The sequence below is a fragment of the Cupressus sempervirens genome, chromosome 1 (genome assembly GCF_028749045.1).
Source record: "Cupressus sempervirens isolate cs-2001-9-10 chromosome 1, ASM2874904v1, whole genome shotgun sequence".
Classification (NCBI taxonomy): domain Eukaryota; kingdom Viridiplantae; phylum Streptophyta; class Pinopsida; order Cupressales; family Cupressaceae; genus Cupressus; species Cupressus sempervirens.
The window spans coordinates 886,381,421-886,402,671 of record NC_143118.1 but is presented as its reverse complement, the minus strand read 5'-3'; the positions used below and the strand labels follow the sequence as shown (position 1 = coordinate 886,402,671).

General features: G+C 34.0%; 1 pseudogene; it reads right to left on the bottom strand.

The window, feature by feature from the left end:
- Nucleotides 1–16,968: 16,968 nt before the first annotated feature.
- Nucleotides 16,969–21,251, bottom strand: part of LOC149580671 (uncharacterized) — a 28,309-nt pseudogene continuing 24,026 nt past the window's right edge.

Genomic DNA, 21,251 nt, shown 5'->3' with positions numbered 1-21,251 from the left:
CTTCTCTTAGATTGCTCAACAAACTCAATCCATGCATTAAATATGCTATCTCAACAATCCTTATCATTCATGCATTTTGACCAATCCAAAAATTCAACTATGTTGACTTCAAAACTTGATTCTTTCACAAACTGTTATTTTGCTAACACTCAGTCATCACTATGTTCTTCACCTTGATTAACACTAGGTACCTCAGTCTCTATTGTTCTTTCTATCTTAGCTTACATTAGATCGATTGACCTTCTCTATGGTCAGTCAATAGTTCATTTTCATTCTTCATCTCGCTTGACCATAGCTATCACTTAATTAATACTATTTTCTTGGCTATTTGTTAAGTTCCTTAATCTTTTGCTTCAACTTCTTCATTGACCTAGTAAAACTAGTACTCGATCAAGCTTGTATTTTACTCAACTAACTTCTTCACTTCATTTAATGATTAAATAACACATTATCTTGTCAAATAATAACTGATCAAGTTCCCATTGTAATTTCAACATACTTACTCCTCTTTACTCAACAACTTCACTAGTTCATCTAGTTATCTCTCTTGCCAAATCCTCTTCACCAATAACCTGATATGACACTCTACATTGTTAGCAAATGTCTTATCAATAAGGTTTGACATTAATGACAACATAAAAATTATTCCAATTGTAGTTTCTAACAATCTTCCTCTTTGACATTGATGGCAACACCTCTAATTACCATGAAAATGCAAAAGATTTTCTCATAATTTTTCATTATCACCCCCCTATGTGATTTGATACAAATCTTCATTAATATCCTTAGTTTCATTTTGATTCTCATCCATGCATTCTCTTACACTTCTCTCTATGATATCAATTACAGATTCTTCATTCTAACACCAATTTTATTAACACATAATGACTCCCTCTTAATATTGGATGCTAACTACATACATTTCTCCCTTTTTGACAATAATGCCAAAGACATCATCTTCTTGTCACTTTCTGAAATGTCACTTCCTGTTTCATCTTTGTCCATGACTTCTTATTGCCTAATATGCTCATGTTTCTATCCACCTTTTCATAGTTTAGACAACTCCTAAAGTGTGACCTCCTACATCAATTTGTAAGATATTTTGGTAATAACAATTGATGGGATATTGCATCTCTTCTTAGTTTTCTTTAGATAGGTGAATGAACCCTAACTTACCTCTTAGATACACATATGTATCCTTAGGTAATTCCTTAGTGAATATATAAGCTACATGCTCCTTTGTGTTCACATACTCTAGTCTCACTTCTTTCTCTTGCACTAACTTTCTCAAGTAATGATACTTGATTGCAATGTGTTTGGTCATTTTTTGCACCACACAATTCTTAGATATGTTTATAGCACTTGTGTTGTCACAATATATCACAATAGTTTTAGTAATCTCTTCCTTCATACCTTTCAACAATTCTTTGATCCACACAATGTTTGAACAATTGACTGATGCTATGACATATCAACCTCTATTATTGATTAAGAAATACAATTTTACTTCTTACATTTCCATGAAATTAATCTTTTTCCTAGAAAGAAAGTGCCTCCACTTTTACTCTTTCTTTCATCAATGTTTTCAGCCCAATTTGCATTTGTGTAAATCTTTAGCTCAAACTTGTCACTCTTCTTGTACCATAAACCACAACATTTTATACCTTTCATACATATCAGTATCTTTTCACATCCATCATGCAATTTTCCTTAGGATTAACAAAAAATATTGCAACAAGTCCAATAGCTAATGAAATGTCAAGTTTATTATGTACAACATATTATAATTTTCCAATCATTGACCTATAGAATGTTTGATTCACCTCACCAAAATCATCATTCTTTAAAATTTTATGTCCAATCACCATAGCTATTCCAACTAGTCTTGAATTTTCCATACCAAATTTTTTCAATATCTTCTTGATATACTTTGATTGTGTAACATAGACACCTCTCTTTATCAAATAAACTTGCAAACCAACAAATAATCTTATCTCTCCAAACATTGGTATGTCAAATTCTTTCTTCATCTCATTAGCAAATTATTTTCACAAAACATCATGTCCTCCAAATATGATATCATCATTAAATATCTCAGCTAGCAATATCTTTCTCTTAGATTCACTTTTCAAGTACGAATTGCTATGCCTTTAGGTTGTTCAACATAAACTTCTTCTTCCAAGATTCCATTCAAAAATGCAAATTTGACATCCATTTGATAGACCTTGAAACCTTTGTATGCAACATATGAAAGAAATGTTTTTACTCCTTCCAACCTTGCAATTGGGGAAAATATTTCTCCATAGTCCATTCTGTCATCTTGTGCATGTCCCTTACAAACTAGTCTTTCCTTGTTCATTGTGACTTAACCTTTCTCATTCAACTTATTTCTAAATACCCACTTTTTTCAATCACATTCTTGTCCTTTGGCCTTGGTACCATTGTCGATGTCTTTTTTTCTCTATTTGATCAATTTCCTCATTCAATATTGCTTTAATCCAATCTTCATTCTCATGTGCATCTTTAACTGATTTGGGCTCAAAATCACATAGCAAACATGTATCACTCTTCAACTTTATTCTTGTCATGACTTTTGAATCTTTGTCTCCAATGATTTGATCAGGTTTATGGTTCCTTCTTACATATCTTTTTGAGACAAGTCCAAGTCTTCTTTCTTCTTGTTGAATTTTAGTTCAACTTCTTCATCTTCTTCAGATATCTCTTGTTGTAACTAGGCATTATTTGTTTGTGTTGATCTCAGATTGGTTTTGACAAGTGAGTATCAACACACTTAATTCATTTACCCAGTTCATGTTGAACTAGTAATACATGCCTAGCACAACATGTAAATATTAGACCATGTCAAGTTGCAATGAGTGCCAAGTCACTCATGTGCTGAGTTAGTCAAGTGCCGAGCAGATAGACCATGTTGAGTGATTCAGGAGCTGACTAAATAGTGGATGCTAAGCAATGTAGGTGCTGAGTCACAATATAAAGATCAGTGCATGCCAAGCATTAGAGACTTCATATTCCAAGTGACATAGTTTTGATATATTTATTTGTAATGACACAAACAACTATGTAAACCATTTTTGAGTCGACTTAAGATTATATTTTGATATTTTGGAGATAAGGATGAATCTCTATTTGGATCCCCTATGCAATTATATGTAGCCAATTAGAAAATGGGAAGGATTAAGCGGCAAAATAGATGAATCTCAACCATAGATTCATACCTAACCCTAAGCCACCAAAGTCTTCTTAAGGAGGATGAAGCCTTAAGATCTTTATAGATAAAGGAGAGAATGGTATGGATTGTTTAAGGAATTGAAGGAGTGAACAAGATAGTGTGCATGCAAAGCTTTCATGGTGACTTAGAAGTTATGAAGAAAGAGTGAATTGTAGAACCCGTTAGAGAAGAATAGAGGATAGAGAAAAGGATATAGCATTGAGACATCTAATCATGAAGGATCAAGAAGAAATTGTTTAGAGGTGATATGTTATCAGGCAAGAAAGTGCTAACCACAAGATCTATGCTCAGACATTTTAATAGGTGATTTTAGTCAAATATCTTAATAGAGTAGTCCTAATAGGTTGTATGAAATCCTTCAATAGGGTGCTTTCTTAGCTGTAAGTTGAAGTCCTCTAACAAGGCACACTTCTAACATGGTGTTGAAATCCTCTAACAAGGTGAGACCTAACAGTCTTTGTAAGCCTTTAACAGGGCAGACCTTTCATAGGGTAGATCATGTTTCATGGTCAAAACATTGTAACCTTCATTAGATACACTTTATTACTGTAGTAGTAAATTTTTTTGGGTGTCATCCCCACTCCAGTTTTACCTTCTCACTTGGAGATTTTCTGAGTAATTATATCTAGTGTTATGTGTGTGAATGCTTACATGGTTATATGATTTAGATGTATATGCTTTACATGTTAATTCAATTTACTTATTGAATGCATGTGATGAATGTATGGTGAAAGTTTTATGGTCCAAGTTTAATCTACTAATTCATTCCTCTCCCAAAAAGTTTACCTTTCCTCTTGTAATTCCAACAATTGGTATTAGAGCCTTATTCTTTAAAAGAGAAGCCTTGCAACTTTGAGTAAAGATCTTGAAATGGAAGTCTACAAGTTGGTAAAGACTATTGAAAATTAGGAGATTGAAATACGTCTTATACTATGTCAACTGAATAAAGCAAGAGAGGAACTAAAGAAACCCTTGAAGAGAAGGAAAGAGATTGCTATTGCGGAGAATGACACACTATACAAAGAGATAGACAGTACTAAGCTATTTGCAGATGGTAAATCCAATAAATTTGATGCAATAGTTGCAAATATAATGGAAAAGAATAGAGTCCAAGCTGAGGAAATAAAAAATCTCAAGATAGAACAAGAATTACAAGCTATACTGCTATGTGAGGTGATTGAACAAAAGAAGAAAGCTATGGAAGACAAAGCCATGATTTAAGAAGACAAAATAATTCTAGCCAACAGATTGGAAGAGAAGTCAACATAACTAACCAAGATTTCCAACATGCAATTGGATACCCTAAGTTAAATGATGAATGCCAACTATGAATTGAATGTCAAGCACATTGAGATAACTACATTGAAGTTGCATAATGAACAATTGTAGAGTGACCTAAAGAGAGAAAAGGAATTTTCTGAAAGTTTGAACAAGCCAAATGAAGCCATCAAATACTTTGAGAAATTATTGAGATCTCCTAGATCCAAAAATGATATATTAGGACTGGGCTACACAAGCACTGAAGAAGGAAAATCATTCAAAGATTTAGAAGAAAGGAACACCAAAGATAAGAACTCCAAACCTACTTGTCATAATTGTGGTAAGAAAGGACATACTACTAATGTGTGTAGAAGCAAGACTAAAAATTAGAATGTCAAGCCTAAGAACATGACTCATTATCATACGTGAAACAAGAAAGGTCATTAGGCACATGAATGTAGACCAAGACCATGCATACACAAAGATTTGAAGGATATTGCTACAATTGTTAGAAGTATGGACATAGAGCTTTTGAATGTAGATCCAAATCTATGTAGTCATCAAACAAGCCAAAAAAGGTAAGGAACAATGAAAACTCTTATAATTAGGATCATAATACAAGATATAGCTATCATTATTGTCAAGAATATGGACATGTTCCTAAGAATTGTATTAGGAAACACTTCAGTGGAAGTTACAAAATATGGTTAAGTCAAACTACATGTTTTAGCTATTTGAAGACTAGTCACATTAGTAAATATTGTCCAACTAAGTCAAAGGCACCAAATTGTGAATTTGATAAAGGTAAAGGCAAGGCAAATTTTGAAAACATCAAAGATGAGATGAACAAGACCTAGGAAAAAGAAAGATACTTGCAGTAGATCAAATGGAGAAGGAATCACTTAGCCCAATGGGTCAAGTGATCACACCTCATCAAACTAGGCAAATAAGAGGTATGTGGGACTGATATTTAAAGGTTATATCATGCATCAGTTTCAAAAGGAGATAGTACTGAAAAGAATACATTAGCATGAATAAATATACAAGATAGTATTAGAAATTCAAGACAAATATTTAAGTTTTTCATGTTGTTGTTGAGTATGAAAAGTTTCCTATATGTGCCAAGTGGAATGTTAGTTGATGCTGAGTTATCAAACTAGGTAGTTGATACCAAGCTTGTAGTAGTTGTCGAGTGATGGAAATATCAATGGATGCTAAGTGAACCTAAAATTGGTTATTGCTGAGCTTATAGCTGTGTAAGCACTTAGCATTAAATGCAAGGTTTTCAAAGGGTATACAAACAATTTGAGCTCATTTTTCATTATTTCAAAATTGAGAAAGAGGGAGAAGAGCTAGAAGTGACCTAGAAATTTGTTAGAAGTGATTGTAGAAGATTTGTGCAACAATTCATCACCATTTTGTCTAATCTCATAAGGTATTTATTAAGAGCCAAGTTACGCATTTTAAATTTTCATAAAACCTAGCTTGACAAAATGGCATCAACTTTGAAAAATGTTGAAGGAAAGGAAGTTTTAAATGTTTAGCTAGTTAGTAATGAAGTTAAGTAGCCTATATTTAAAGCCATTCCTGACATCACTTATAAACAAGACCCTTCTAGTGCATTGTCTATGATCCTTCCAAATGTGATAATGGTGCAAGATGTGAGCAAATGCTACAATTGCAAGATAGGAAGCATTTTTGACATGGAAATAAGACATACATACAATAGATTGTGTGAAAGTGGTGTTTTGAAAGAAGAATTCAAAATTTTTGAGAAAAGGGTTTAACACGAGCCCTAGATTTTCCTAATGTATTTAAAACAGAGTGGATACAAATTGTACTGAGCCAAATTCATGATGGTTCCTTATGGCTGGAAGGAGGACCAATCAAAATTACTAAGAGAATAATTAATAGGGTTACAGGCTACCCAACCTTAGATCAGCCTAAGACACTCAGAAGTAATTCCAAGGAAATGATTGAAAAGAATACTGGAGTAGTCTGGAATAAGAGAGGTATGAATATAAATACAATCACAAATCCTCTTATCAATTTTACTATAAGGGTAATCTCACATAAATTCAATAATCCAACAGGTTGAATAGTGTACCCTGCATAGCTATGGATTTTGGTTATAAAATTGTTAAGAAAGATCATATATATGATCTAGTAGAACTTCAAAATAAGGAAAACCAAGAGTGCACAATACAAGTTTGGTTCTATACTAGTTTGTATATTATTTTATGTACATAACACATTTTTCTCATTTGGCATAGTAAGATGGAAGAATAATAGATTAGTTGTAGTACAAATTGGAGGGTACATTAAGCAACTAGGAGAAAATTTTGAATCCTTAATGACTAGCTACTTTGAAGATTTTAAAAAGTCAATGAAGCAGAGACTCAAAATACCAGTTTCCTTAGTTGAGAAAATTTTATAATGATGTATGTTTTCTTGTTGATGCTGACCACACATTTGTGTAAGTTGCCACACCAAGGGTAAGATGGTTGGGACCCTTAGGATTTGAGGTCAATGTGGATGAAGCCTCAACAACCATAACAACTCTACTTGCAGAAGAAGTAGATAAGGTTACAAAAGTTTTTGGAAACTATGAGATGGTAAAATCTAAAATTACCATCGATTTGAAGACTACCTCTATCATGAAGAAAAAGGAAAAGATAGTAAAGAAATCAAAAGAAAAATTTGGAGAGGGTGTTGAGGAGGAAGAGGAAGAAGAAGAAGAGGGTGAAGAGGAAAAACAAACTCAAGCTCAAGAACCTCTAGCATTAACACAGGGCATGGGAGAAGATAGAGAAGATGAGGAGATTGAAGGTGCCAAGGGAGAAGAAGCCAAGGAAGCACCTACTCCTGCTGAGAAAAAGAAAAGAAAGGCTAAGGGATAGCTAGTGGAAAGGACAAAGAAACTTGTCAAAACAAGTTAGCCAAAGCCCACTGCACCTACAACTAGAGCTAGCACACGTGCTACAACACAAAAGGCTGAAGAAAAGCTAAAGAAGTTATAGCAAGGAGGTTAGGAATAGAAAATACAAAGAAGGAATTATGTGGCTCAACTAGATTCTAATGAAGAGAAGACAAAATTAGATGACAACAGCCAATTCAAGGTAGTGAGTCACAATCCTCGCATAGATCTTGAGAATCTATGTGAAAATGTTTTAAAAAATGTAGATTTATTAGGTTTTAGTCATATTGATTTTGATAAATTGGGTAAAGAAGAGAAAATTCAAGTGGAAGAGGCATTATATGCCATGATGTCAAAGTTCAAGACCACACCACTAGAATTTGCCAACTTAGTACCAAAAAGTCTATATGACATAGTTGAGCAAAAATGACATAGTTGTCTAAATTTGGAAAGACAAATAAGGGAAACAACACTAGCCCAAGTAATGCCATCGTTGACTAAGGGAAAAATTTCTAAGGAAGTCAAGAAATATGTAGTTAGTTTCACACCTAGATACAAAGCCTTTAGCATTCTCAAAAATATTATTGAAGACGTTGTTAAGAAATCAACACAAATATGGAAACTCATTTATGGGTTAACCATTGTCAAGAAAGTAGAATCTAACCCTTCAGAGGGTAAAGATGATGATAATGATGATGAAAAAGATTATGAAAAAGATAACAGAGTTAGAGGAGAGACAAAAAAGCAAGAAGATGACAAGGCAACAACTGAGTAGTAGCAAGAAGAATAGAGTGTGCATGACACACAATTATTGAGTGTTAGTCCTCCCCATGACACAACCAAAACTACTGGAACTATAAATGTCAAGGATATCTTTGATCCATTAGCTCAAAACACCAATCCTCTTACTACAAAATATTTAAATAAGATCTTAGATCAATCTACATTGCAAGCCAAACTATGTGGCAATCCCATTTTGGTTAGTATAGAAGAACTACAAAAGGCAGTAACTGATGTCACAAGGGAAAAGGTGAATCCATAAGAACCACCTTCCATCATCTCTTCAGTTAATAATATACAACCTTTGATTCAAATGAAAGTAGATACATCTACCAAGGTTGATACAATTGTGAAGGTTAATACAATTGAGATGAAAACAAAAAAAGAGAAAGACACCATTGCATGAAATAGAAGGAAATAAGATAGATAGATTCATCTGTACCTACAACAAAAGAACAAGGTGCAAGAAAAATCATAGTGATAGACCAGGGTAAGCCTAAAGAGATAGAACCAAAGGTGAAGGAAAAATTGGATATCAAAACACTAGTAGCTTTACCAGTATTAACACTCCTACAAAAACTCTTCAGAAGCTGAGCGCAGATGCTACTTCATTTTAGATCTCAGTGCCAAGTCCAAGCTCATTAAAGGATGAAAAGGTAATAAATTATGGAGATATAAGCCTTGATGAAGAAATTGTTATTCCAAAGTATGATTATGATACTATGACATTGGAATAAATAGGCATTTTATAGCAAGCCTTAGAAAGGAAAAAGCACCAAGAAATGCTTAGGAGAGAACATAGGTAGAAGCAAGCACTTCAAGATATTAAGGACATCTTTCTAGATGCATTTAGTCTGCCAACTCTTGAAGAGACCAAGCCACTAATAGAACAACTGATAGATATAGTGGAGAAGGTGAGTAATGAAGACCTTGATATTAGAATGGTCAGAAAAGAAGTTTGAAATTAAGGTAAATGAGAAAATATCTACTGAGACGACACTAGAACAAGTTGTACTAGCAACTAAGGTATAGGATGTGAAGAAGGTACTTGAGAATATATTCTCATTGTACATAAAAATATGCAATCCTACACTCTTCACTCAAGAGACCAGAAGTCAGATTTTGAGCCTGGAAAGTCAAATATCTACATCAGGTGCAAGACTACCTATAAATCTAGCTTAGAGTAAGAAGAATTTGAGGACATTGCTTCAGGCACAGAGTTAGTTAGCTATCTTAGAAATAGATGAGGCTAACATTAGAGCCAAACTGACAAGTATACAACCTACCCTCACCCCACACATAGAGATATTGCACAAGGAGCTAGACTATGCTAAACTCTATTGAAGAAAGACCCCAATCTTTCTACTTTAGATGGTCTAGTACACCTTGCTGCCAAGCTTGCAATCCAAATTAAGTCATTGATGTTGCATGTGATAACTAGTATACAATGTCAAGATAATAATGGATGTTCATAATTTTTTTTTGGACAAACACATACTAAGTGTATAGCCCATTTAACATAAGTGTCAAAAAGGGGGAGAATAAAAGAAAGGGGGAGAACAATAAAATAGAGGAGAATAAAACAAAGATACATCATTGGGGAAACGTACATTTTTGGGGAAGAAAGTAGAAAAAAAGGGAGAGTATATCAGATGAAAGAGTATCAGTAACATAGTGCATTGAAGTCAAAGTGTATGAGTAGAGACACATTTACTCAAAGGGAGCACAAAATTTTGGATAGAATATAGACATATTAACTCAAGGGGAGTTATCAAATTTTGAGGTATATAAGTTAGTGCAACATTTTGAAATTTTGAAAATTTGTATATAAGCCAAGTCATAGATATGTTATGCTAGAGAGACTAAAGAATGATAATGTATATTCAAGTGTTTTTGACACTCATGTCAAAGGGGGAGATTGTTGATCTCAGATTGGTTTTGACAAGTGAGTGTTAACACACTTAAGTCATTTACTCAGTTCATGTTGAGCTAGTAATACATGTTGAGAACATGTAAATATTAGAGCATACTAAGTTGCAATGAGTGTCGAGTAGATAGATCGTGTCGAGTGATTCAAGAACCGAGTAAATAGTGGATGCTGAGCAATGTAGGTGCTGAGTCATAGTATAAAGATCAGTGCATGCCGAGCATCAGAGACTTCATATGCCAAGTGACACAATTTTGACATATTTGTTTTTAATGGCACAAACAACTATGTAAACAATTTTTGAGCCAACTTAAGATTATATTTTGATATTTTGGAGATAAGGACGAATCTCTATTTGGATTCCGTATGCAATTACATGAAGCCAATTAGAAAATGGGAAGGATTAAGTGGCAAAATGGATGAATCTTAGGTGAAGATTCATACCTAACCCTAAGCCACCAAAGTTTTCTTAAGGAGGAAAAATCCCTAAACTCTTTATAAATAGAGGAGAGAATGTTATGGAATGCTTAAAGAATTGAAGGAGTAAACAAGATAGTTTGAATCTAGAGCATTCATGGTGACTTAGAAGTTATGAAGAAAGAGTGAATTACATAATTAGTTAGAGAAGAATAGATGATAGAGAAAAGGATATAGCATTGAGACATCTGATCATGAAGGATCAAGAAGAAATTGTTTAGAGGTGATCTATTATCAAGCAAGCAAGTGCCAACTGTAGAATCTAAGTTGAGACATTTTAACAGGTGATTTCAGTCAAATCTCTTAATAGAGTAGTTCTAATAGGCTGTATGAAATCCTTCTACAAGATGCTTAATTAGTTGTAGTTGAAGTCCTCTAACAAGGCACACTTCTAACAAGGTGTTGAAATCCTCTAACAAAGTGAGACCTAACAGTTTTTGTAAGCCTTTAACAGAGCAAACCTTTCATAGGGTAAATCATGTTTCATGGTCAAAATATTGTAACCTTCATTTGATACACTTTATTACTGTAGTAGTGAAGATTTTTTGGTGTCATCCCCACCCCAATTTTACCTTCTCACTTGGAGGGTTTTTGGGTAATCATATCTGGTGTTATGTGTGTGAATGCTTACATGGTTATATGATTTAGACGTATATGCTTTACATGTTAATTTAGTTTACTTATTGAATGCATGTGACAAATGTATGGTGAAAGTTTTATGGGTCCAAGTTTAAAGTATTGATTCAACCCCCTCTCAAAATTTTACCTTTCCTCTTGTAATTCCAACAGTTTGATGTTTGATTTCCTCCCTCTAACGTTCAACTTCTTCTCTTTGTGATAGCTCCTACAACATGATGCTTGATAGAGCTTCTTAGTTGAAACTCAACAGTTCCTGATTGCTAATGCTTGACAACCTCCTTCTCTTGTTCAAGTAGTGTACTTGGTTCTCCTTCATAGATGTATACAAAGTTTTTATAATCTTTAGGTTCTTTCTTGTATTCCTCTTTATTATTCTCTACAAATTCATCAACTCTAACATTTTCACTTTACACAATTTTGGTAGTGTTAGAGTTTGAATGCTTATATGCCTTACTTTTAGTGGAATATCCTAAGAATTAAACTTCATCACTCTTTGCATCAAGTTTTCCTTTCCTTGTATCTTTAAATATGTAACACTTGCTTCCAAAAACTTTGAAATAATTAACATTAGGTGTATAGCTATACCAAAGTTCAAAAGGGGTTTTGTTTGTACCTTTCTTTACTTGAACTTCATTCAGTGTATAAACAACAATAATTACATTTTCTCTCCAATACTTTTGTGAAATGTTCTTCTCTATCATCAGTGTTCTTACACAATCCTTGATTGATCTATTCCTTCTTACAACTATCACATTCTGTAGTGGAGTCCTAGGTGCACTCAATTTGTCTCTTTATTCCTTTTTCATTTCATAATATATTGAACTCATCTAATATGAGTTCACATCCTCTATCTAAACTCAAGAATTTCAAACTCTTACCTATTTCCTTTTCAACTCTAGCCAAATAACACTTAAAATTTTGAAAAGCATCACATTTTTCTTTAAGAAACATCACAATCATCATTCTAGAGAAATCATCAAAAAATAGAATAAAATACTTGTCACCATAATAGTTTTGCACTCCAATAGGACCACATAAATCAATATGAACCAACTCTAAAATATCATCAGAACAACAAGTCTTGTTCTTGAAACTAGAATTTTTCATTTTCCCCATTTAACATTGTTTGCACATCACTTAATTATATTTTCTCAATTGTAGTAATCCTCTTTCTCTTTTCATCTTACTAATATTTATCAAATTATCAAAGTTCACATGACATAGACTCTTATGCCATAACCAAACATCTTCAAATTTTGCAAATATACATGTATCTTTTGATAGGTCTAGATAGGACAAGTTACCTCTTGTTTTCTCTCCACTTCCAATTAGTTCACTAGTAGCATTATAAATCTTTTCCTTCTTATTTTGGAATTCAACTCGATAGCCTGAATTGTTCAATTGTGCCACACTAAATAGATTATATGTCAATCCATCAACCCAATACATATTGTAGATCCAGTCATCCCTTAGCTCTCTGGTAAGTATATGCTGCCTAATAGTAAATAACATGCATCATGAAAATACAATTCATACAATTATGAAACCATGATTTAATGTGGAAATACAATTTGGGAAAAATGACTAAGTAACATACTACCACTTTTCACTCTTCTAAAGTGAGCTTGATTAAAATCCAACCTTGCTAAATATTGCAAAAAAACCTATTATGTGTGACCCTATTAGGAGTGGCCTAGTTAGAGGTCTTTAGATCATTCCATAAGAATATCACCTTGATTAAAGGGTTTAAAAATGATTGTTAGGTCAATATTGATTAAAGGATTTTACTGCCACAATGGTTAGAAAGTAACAACTAGGTTTGATCTGTTGATATACAACTCACTTTTCTAATTTAGATCTCCATTTAGATCATTTGTTGGTTCATTGATTGGATTTCATTATATTCTCCATCTATAATCTACTTAACAACCCTTCATGCAATCACACTTCACCAATATTCTCACTTATCTTTTTCTACTCTTTTCTTCATTGTCCTTCAAAAATTTCCCAACCAACAATGAACCAAAAAATTTAAAACATCTCTTGTCCCTCATTAAATAAGCATCTTTGATATTTTACCGCTTAAAAATTACCACAGATCTTAGGGTTTGATAAGATTCATTAAATCTATGCACCATTTTGTCCTCCTACTCCTTTCTTGAAACTTTTCTTTAAATTCTTTCCTTAGATCATTTAACAACTTAATTTTTGCATTAAATATGCCAGCTCATCAATCCTTATCATTCACACATTTTGACCAATCCAAAAGATCAACTATGTCGGCCTCAACACTTGATTCTTTCAAAAACTATTATTTTGTTGACACTTGGTCATCTCCATGTTCTTCAACTTGGTCAAAACAAGGTAGCTCGATCTCTACTATTCTATCTAGCTTGACTTACACTGGCTTACTCAATCTTCACTATGCTTGGTCAATACTTTATTTTTGTTCATCTTTCTCAACCATAACCATGACTCAGTTAACACTGTTTGCTCAACTATCTCTAGAGTTTCTTAATAATGACCTTCAACTTCTTCATTGATCTAGTAAAATTGGTACTTGGTCAAGCTTATGTTTTACTAAATAGTTCTTCTACACTTCAACTCAACTAACTTCCTCACTTCATATAATGATTAAACAAAACATTATCTTGTTAAAGTCTAACTGATCAAGAGCCCATTGTATTTCCAACATAATTACTCCTCTTTACTCAACAACTTCACTTGTTCATCTAGTTGTCTCTCTTTTCAAATCTTCTTCATCAATCAACTAATATGAAACTCTACACTGTTAGCAAATTATGTCTTAATGTCATTTGATTTCCACAATCCATTAGTAATATCATCAGAAGATTTTCTAGAGCTTGATTGTGTCACAATTTTTTAAGCATCAATGTTTCAAATCACACACAATGATCCATGATCAGGATGAGGAGTGCAAGAGAATAGAGAAATAAAGTTTGACATTATGAAATTAAGTCTTACCAGTAAGGTTTGACATCAATGATAACATAAAAATTGTTCCAATTGTAGTTTGCAACAACACTATTAGATTATCTCCAAAAAAACATTTCAATAAATTCCTAAACTCCTATTCACAATTTTTGTCTATCCATTAGTCTTTGGATGATGTAATGAGATGAACTTCAAATCTATGTTTAACTTCTACTAGAAATACCAAAAAAACTTAGTGTCTCAATCTAAAACTATGCTCTTTGTTAGAACATGTAATCTCACCACTTCTTTGAAAAATGATTGTACCATATGAACAACATCAATAGTCTTCTTACATGGAATGAAATGTGTCATCTTTGAAAACCTATCAACCACCACATAAATTGAATAATTCCCTTGCTGAGCCCTTGATAAACCAAGAAAAAAGTACATGTTTGTTGGAAATTTGATTGAAAAGGTTTACTATCAAAGAAGGAGATTGTTGTTAAAAGAATGTTTTCAATCATTGTTTTGTCATTGATGCCAAACTTGCTATTTGTAGGAATGACAATTGCTTATAAGATCCAAGTACTATCACTTAGTTGATTGATGAAGAGAATTTAATCAACAAGATGTAACAAGAGAACCTAAGGGAAAGGTTGAGTTATGGTTTTGTAATGAAGTGCAAGGATTAGTTAAGACAATGGTAAGATGATGTATTGGTAACATACTTGAAGATATAGAGGTTGGCCACACCTAGAAACACTAGAGGAATAAGTTGTAACAAGGTTGACTACAAACCTTAAACTAAGTTCATTAGTGGGTGCTGACCAAGCTAGTTTAAGCCTAGCAAATTCTTAGTTGGAGCTGAGCAAAAGGAAAATCTAGTGTGTGCCAAGTGAACTTTAGGTGTCGAATGAAGTTCAAGTGCTAAGAAAAGTAACAAATGTCGAACATCAAAAAATCTTAGTATGTGCTGAGTGAACTTCAAGTGTCGAGCATCAGTAAAACACAATTGGTGTCAAGTAACATAGTATGTGCCGAGTACTAGAATTTCAATAGTGCCAACCTATTGCATTATTTTAAAAGTTGAAGATTTTCCAAATTTAAGCTGACAAAGTTGTTAAATTGAATTTTGTGAACTAGTTGGAGGATAAGGATGATGAGCTAGTGGCACAAAATTCTATGTAAACTATTTTTGAGTGAATTCAAAAGGATTCTTCAAGATGTTTCTAGAAGAGACAACTTGTGGGTTAGATTCAATGAATCCTACCTAACTCATTCAAACCAAAATCAAAGGAGAGAAGAATCGAGCAAGAAAACCAATTCTAGACTTCTATTTAAGGAGTCATAGACCAAGAAGCAAGAGCTGCTAGTGTGCCAAATTGTAAAGTGGCTAAAGGGTGTCAAGGAGAAGACATCTAGGAGAAGGAAGAATACAGCACAAAGAATCTACTTCAATAAGTGGTTAGGAAGAGATGATTGCATTGGTACATTGAGCATTAAGACTCAAGGAGATGAAGCTTGAGAGGAGGAAAAGCTGTCAGAGCTGCAAAGACTGAAAGCTAGGCAATGTGAAGAGCTAAAGAGTGATATGAAATTTGCAAGTTAAGTTGTATTCTGTAATCAGGTCAAAACCCCTTATTGTTACTCTCTAGCAATTGTATCAGTTAGGATAAAGGAAAATCCTATGGACTTAGGTTGGTTTAATAGCCTTTTGTAAATCCTTTAAAAAGGTGGTATTCCAAGTGAATGTTCTAAAATCTTCTAACCAGGCCCACTTCTAATAGGGTGGATAAATCATTTAACAAGGTCACATTTAATAGTGTGTTGTAGTCTTTAACAGGGTATCACTTCAAAAGAGTGAGAATTAAGTAGCATGTTACTAGTGGTTTTTCCCAAATTGGATTTGCACGTAAATCACTATGTTATGCGTTGATCTTTTATGTGTTATGCTTGCATGCTGATTTACAATAACTTGTTGAATAGGAACGTTAAGGCTTGGATGAATGAACAAGTTTAATGGACACGTTTTACTTGATGAAAAGTTTGAATAGGACATTTGGACCTTGAATAACTAATTCACCCCCCCACAAGCTCTCAGTTATTCTAAAGCATTTCTAACAATGTTGACATCCTACCATGACTTCTCTAGTATAGGTAATGGCTAATACAAACCTATATTCTAATTTTCTCCTTTTTCCATCTACATACTCTATAAAAATGTACAAAATTTTGGACATCTTAGTGTAACTAAGGCTACTAATGATTCTAACTAATTATAGAAATAGTTTTATCTCTACCAAAATTTCTTACCGATCCTCGACTAGGCTTCTCATTGATGTGATTCTTCCTCATAGAACTCCTTTAAACATACAATTGACTTTCTCTGAATAACATACCATCTTGGATGATGAAATCCAACCAACTAGTTATGTCTAAAGTAATAGGTTCTATATAAGATTTCCAAGCTTGATCATAATTATAATCCTCTAAATACAAACTCTTGAGTTCATTAAACCCAACCACCTCAATCCACATCTTTGTCAACAAACATTGTCTCCTACTAAGAGAATTTGCAACCTAGTTAGACTTCCCACTCCTATGTTTCAAAATAAGTGTGTAACTCGATAAAAAAATCAATTTCAAATGTCATTGATTCAAATTTCCTTGATTGTTCAAATATTGTAAAGCTTATTTTTTTACTACTTAAGTTCTCTTTTAACTTTTTAGAAATATCATAATTTTAATGTGAAAACAAATTTTACATAGATCAGGTAAGGTCTAGTCCTTTACATGACTGATAATTTCTAGTATGGCCACTCTGCTAGACACTACCATTCTATAAATATCATTAACTTTTTATTCCATAGGTCCTAGCCTCTTATGTAGATCCTCTGTAGACCTCCTTAACCTTGGAATAAATTGCCTGATTTCCTTCATCATGGGAAACCCATCTAGTTCTTCAATAAGGACAATTGAACCTCTAATTTCATTCCTTATGTTAATCTCATCCTTGACCTTATGTTATAGTTTTAGCATTGAATATGCCCATGGGAGATGGTGAGATAGGTGGAGTCTAGGAAGAATCCTCTTGGGATTCACCAATAGAGTTCTATAAAGAATTTGACATAAAAATATGGTGCTTGTCTTTGTACCATACATGACACTAATGACCAATGCAAATTTATTGTTGGTTCTCCTATTCTTATTATTGATGTTGTTGTTGTTGATATTTTCCCTCATTATTCTTAGCATGGGGATAGAATTCTCAAGATTTGACCTCTATTGTCCTTGCTTTTTCACCTCTTCTACCTTCTTCTTGATACTCACCACATACTCATGGAAAAAATTCTTAAGCCTAGTAACCTTTGTGTCATTTACAGGCTCATTTATTTCCAATGATTAGAGTTCTAGTTGGACTAACATATGGTACCTTTTTGTTGGAAATGTAATGATGATCGAGTGACTGAGAGGTTGGGGGTGAATCAGAAACCACTTCAAACTTATTTATCTTAATCCCATGTATGCAACATAAAGAAATAAAAGAAACAACACCATAACACTTTGACACAATATTTAGTAATCTAGAAACCCTCCAAGGAGAAGGTAAAACTGCGGTGGGAATGACATCCACAATGTTTCACTACTATAGTAATTGTTGGTGTAAATATGTACTTTACTAGTTACACTTACTTAAGTTTACTTAGGTTAATGTATTATTTAATTATATTGCATTATTTTATTATTTTCATTTGTGAGACATTTAGGAGTTTGCACACCTTGTGATTTTTCATGTAGACAACACAGGAGTATGCAACTTTATTTGAGCACATGGTGTCTACAACACTGTTTTGTGTGTCCCACCCTTGTAGACTTATCCTCACATCACCGCACTTACTTCTGTGCTTAATGGAGGATAATCCATATCTGGTGGACATGTGCTTGGTTGTATGACACTTCATGGTGCTAACTTCTATGCATTCTAGAAGCTCTCTTGAGGCCTTTATATTCAGGCACTCCTAGTGTACTCTATGTATAAAGTTATTGAATACATTGTTATTCTAATCATACTCTCTCTCTCTTTTTGGTCTATAGTTGTGCTTGTGTTTGAGTTCTTAGTTCTTGGGTAAATTTTGCCCTTAGACAAATTCTTACATGGTATCAGAGAAACTTGGAGACTTTCTCATCACAAGCCGTTCAAGACCTCTTGCTTGATTCATCACCTCAGCCTGAATTTGGAGTGCTGCAAAAATTGGGAGCATCCAGCACCAGATTTGACCTCTCCATTGCATCCAAACTGGTAAAAATTGGCTATAACCATGCCTACTTTGGCCCATAGTCAACCGTGAGGAAAATTTTTTTTGCAAATTGAAACTCAAAGACCTAATTTGCAGTATGGGTATGGTCATTTTCATAGATTTATGAATTTAATTTCTTGGATCTGCATTTTCTTTGTTGTATTTCCATCATTTTTTTGTGCAAATTTTTGGAAATTATTTTTTGCCCCTCGGGCACCTGACAGAGAAATTTTTTTTGACAGACTCGGGCAATGACACCCAGATCTGCCATTTTGGTTGGTGGGTTTATTGTTTGTCACAAGGAATATTCAAAATTTTAATACAGTAGAGGCCGTACTACTCATCCGCCACCCACCGGTGCGGCCTTCTCCATCAACTGGCGACTTGCATTCTGTTGGCCTTATCTTTGTTAAGATAACTGCGACCCTTTGCTTTTAAATAAGTGAAGAGCGCTTCCTAGAACATATGTGGGATTATTCTGCCTCATATTCGACAGTCTACATGTTTTTTTGGTGTTGAACAAACCCGCCAGCATTTTGCAATTTCTGGCCCGCATTGAAACTTTTCGGCTTCACTGTTTGTTAGCTTCTGGCATCGCTGTTTGCTGTTTCTGGCACTCCATGCCCCATTCTGGCAGACACTATTTTTGTGGATATCTAGCAAAGTTTAAACCTCTGGCAGACTTAACTCTCACCACACGATAGACTTTAAGGGCTGCATTCCCGCTCACTCACGACCTGTAAGAAGTCGCCACATGGCATATCTGCAACCATTGCAGACCTGATTGCCATGTTAACACCTGCTGACTCAGCTGAGACATGTCACCAAACCCAAAATTACCATGTAAGCCACGTGGATAGCTAGATTTTTTCCACGTGCTATCGTCCGTATAGTACAGGCATACACATTAGCGTGCCACATCAGTACAGGAGGTTTTTCTTACTGACATCAGCATAACAATATCTTAAATTTGATGCCCATCTGAATGTCATCTCCAGGCATTTTTCAACTGTGTTGACAATTTTTTGATTGCCAAATTTAGACTCGTAGTTTCTCCTATAGACCCCTCTCCAAAATGCTTTTCAGTTTGGCAGCCTAACTTTGTGAGCTTGTAACTTGGACATCCAAACTCCGATTCAGGTGTAATTTTTTTTGAAATCAGGTAGAATTTATTGAATTTTTAAGTGGTGGTGTTATTTTCTGGTTTTGGTGCACAAATTTTGCAAAAGTTTCATTTTTTGGCAACTATACCTGCATAGTCCTACATTTTGCAACTTCAGAAGCTCCATACGGGCACATCTAGTCACTTTTTTAGGTTTTGTTTTTTTTGAAAGTGCATACTTTTTTGTCTACTTTCTAAATCTAAAGTCAAATTCTAGGGCTATGTGGACCAATTTCTCACTTTTAGAATTAGGCCTTCTTTGGTATTGTAATGCTTTGATTCTTTTTAGAATTGTTGTAAAACTAAGCTACAGTGCTTAAGTGATAGATTTAAGCCTTATAAGGTACTTGTAAAAGACAAATCAGAAAGTCCACTTTGTTCATTTTGACAAGTGGCCCAGTGTAAATGCACTACTTATAAAGTGCCTAAGCATCTCTTTTGGGGGGGGTCTTTTGATTGAGTGAAAAGGGGGGGTGTGTACTGTGTTTCTTGTGTCTCTATTTTGTACTCTTTTCATTTTTGTATCATGGGTTTTAAATGTCCCCCTTTAATTTCACGCAACTATTCTACTCGAAAAGATATTGCATGGAGTAGATTAATGGAAAAAGGATATAGTCTTTATGTTGATGGTACAATTACCCAACCTACTGATGCTAAAGAACTCATTGATTGGAAAAGACAAGACCAACAGGCTTTAGGTGTAATTAGGAGTTGTGTACATGGGGATCTTCTTTTTCACATTAAAAATTGTTCAGAATCTAAGGAAGCTTGGGATAAACTTGAACAGTTGTATGGTAAAGTGGATGAAGAAAAGAGATTTCAGATTGAGGACGATCTACTTCTCTTAGATCCTAAAAATTATGACATAATTCAAGATTATATCATCAAAGTCAATGAGTATAGGGCACTTCTAAATGATTGTGGAAATCCCATGAAGGATGATAGGTTGATACATCACATCCTGAAGAAGCTACCTGCTAAGTATGCCAACTTTGTTTTGAGCTTTAATACTCATAAGTTGACCATGGGATCTACTTACTAGAAACCTTCCTTTGATGGATTTTAAGACATGTTGATTGTTGAACAATCTCACTTGGTGGATTTTGGACTTCTCAAGTTATCTAAGACCAAAGCCTTGGTGGCTAGTGATGATTCCAAATCAAGTCAAGGGGGAAAAAGAAACAACAAGAAGAAGTAGTGGAAGAAAAAAACAAAATCTGAGACACAACATGACTCCTCTCAACAAGGTAGTTCTTCTTCAAACAAGAAGGGAAGTAATGAAAAGAAGGACAAACTCTTTTGTGCATACTGTAAAAAGCCAAATCATGACGAGCATCATTGCAAGACAAAAAGAATCGATGAGTTAGAAATCTACTCAAGAAGAATAAGATTCAAGTGCCAGGTACTTCCAAGGATTATACTCCTACATCTTCAAAGGGTAAAGGTCAAGCACTCATGGAAAACTCAAATTCTTCTTCGGAAGGATACTTGACTCAGGTGCATCTTACCACATGGGTTCTTCAAGTGAAGATTTTTCTTCATTGAAGCAGTCAAAGGTACCACACATCTTCATGGGAGATGATGCTAAAATGGAAGTTGAAGGG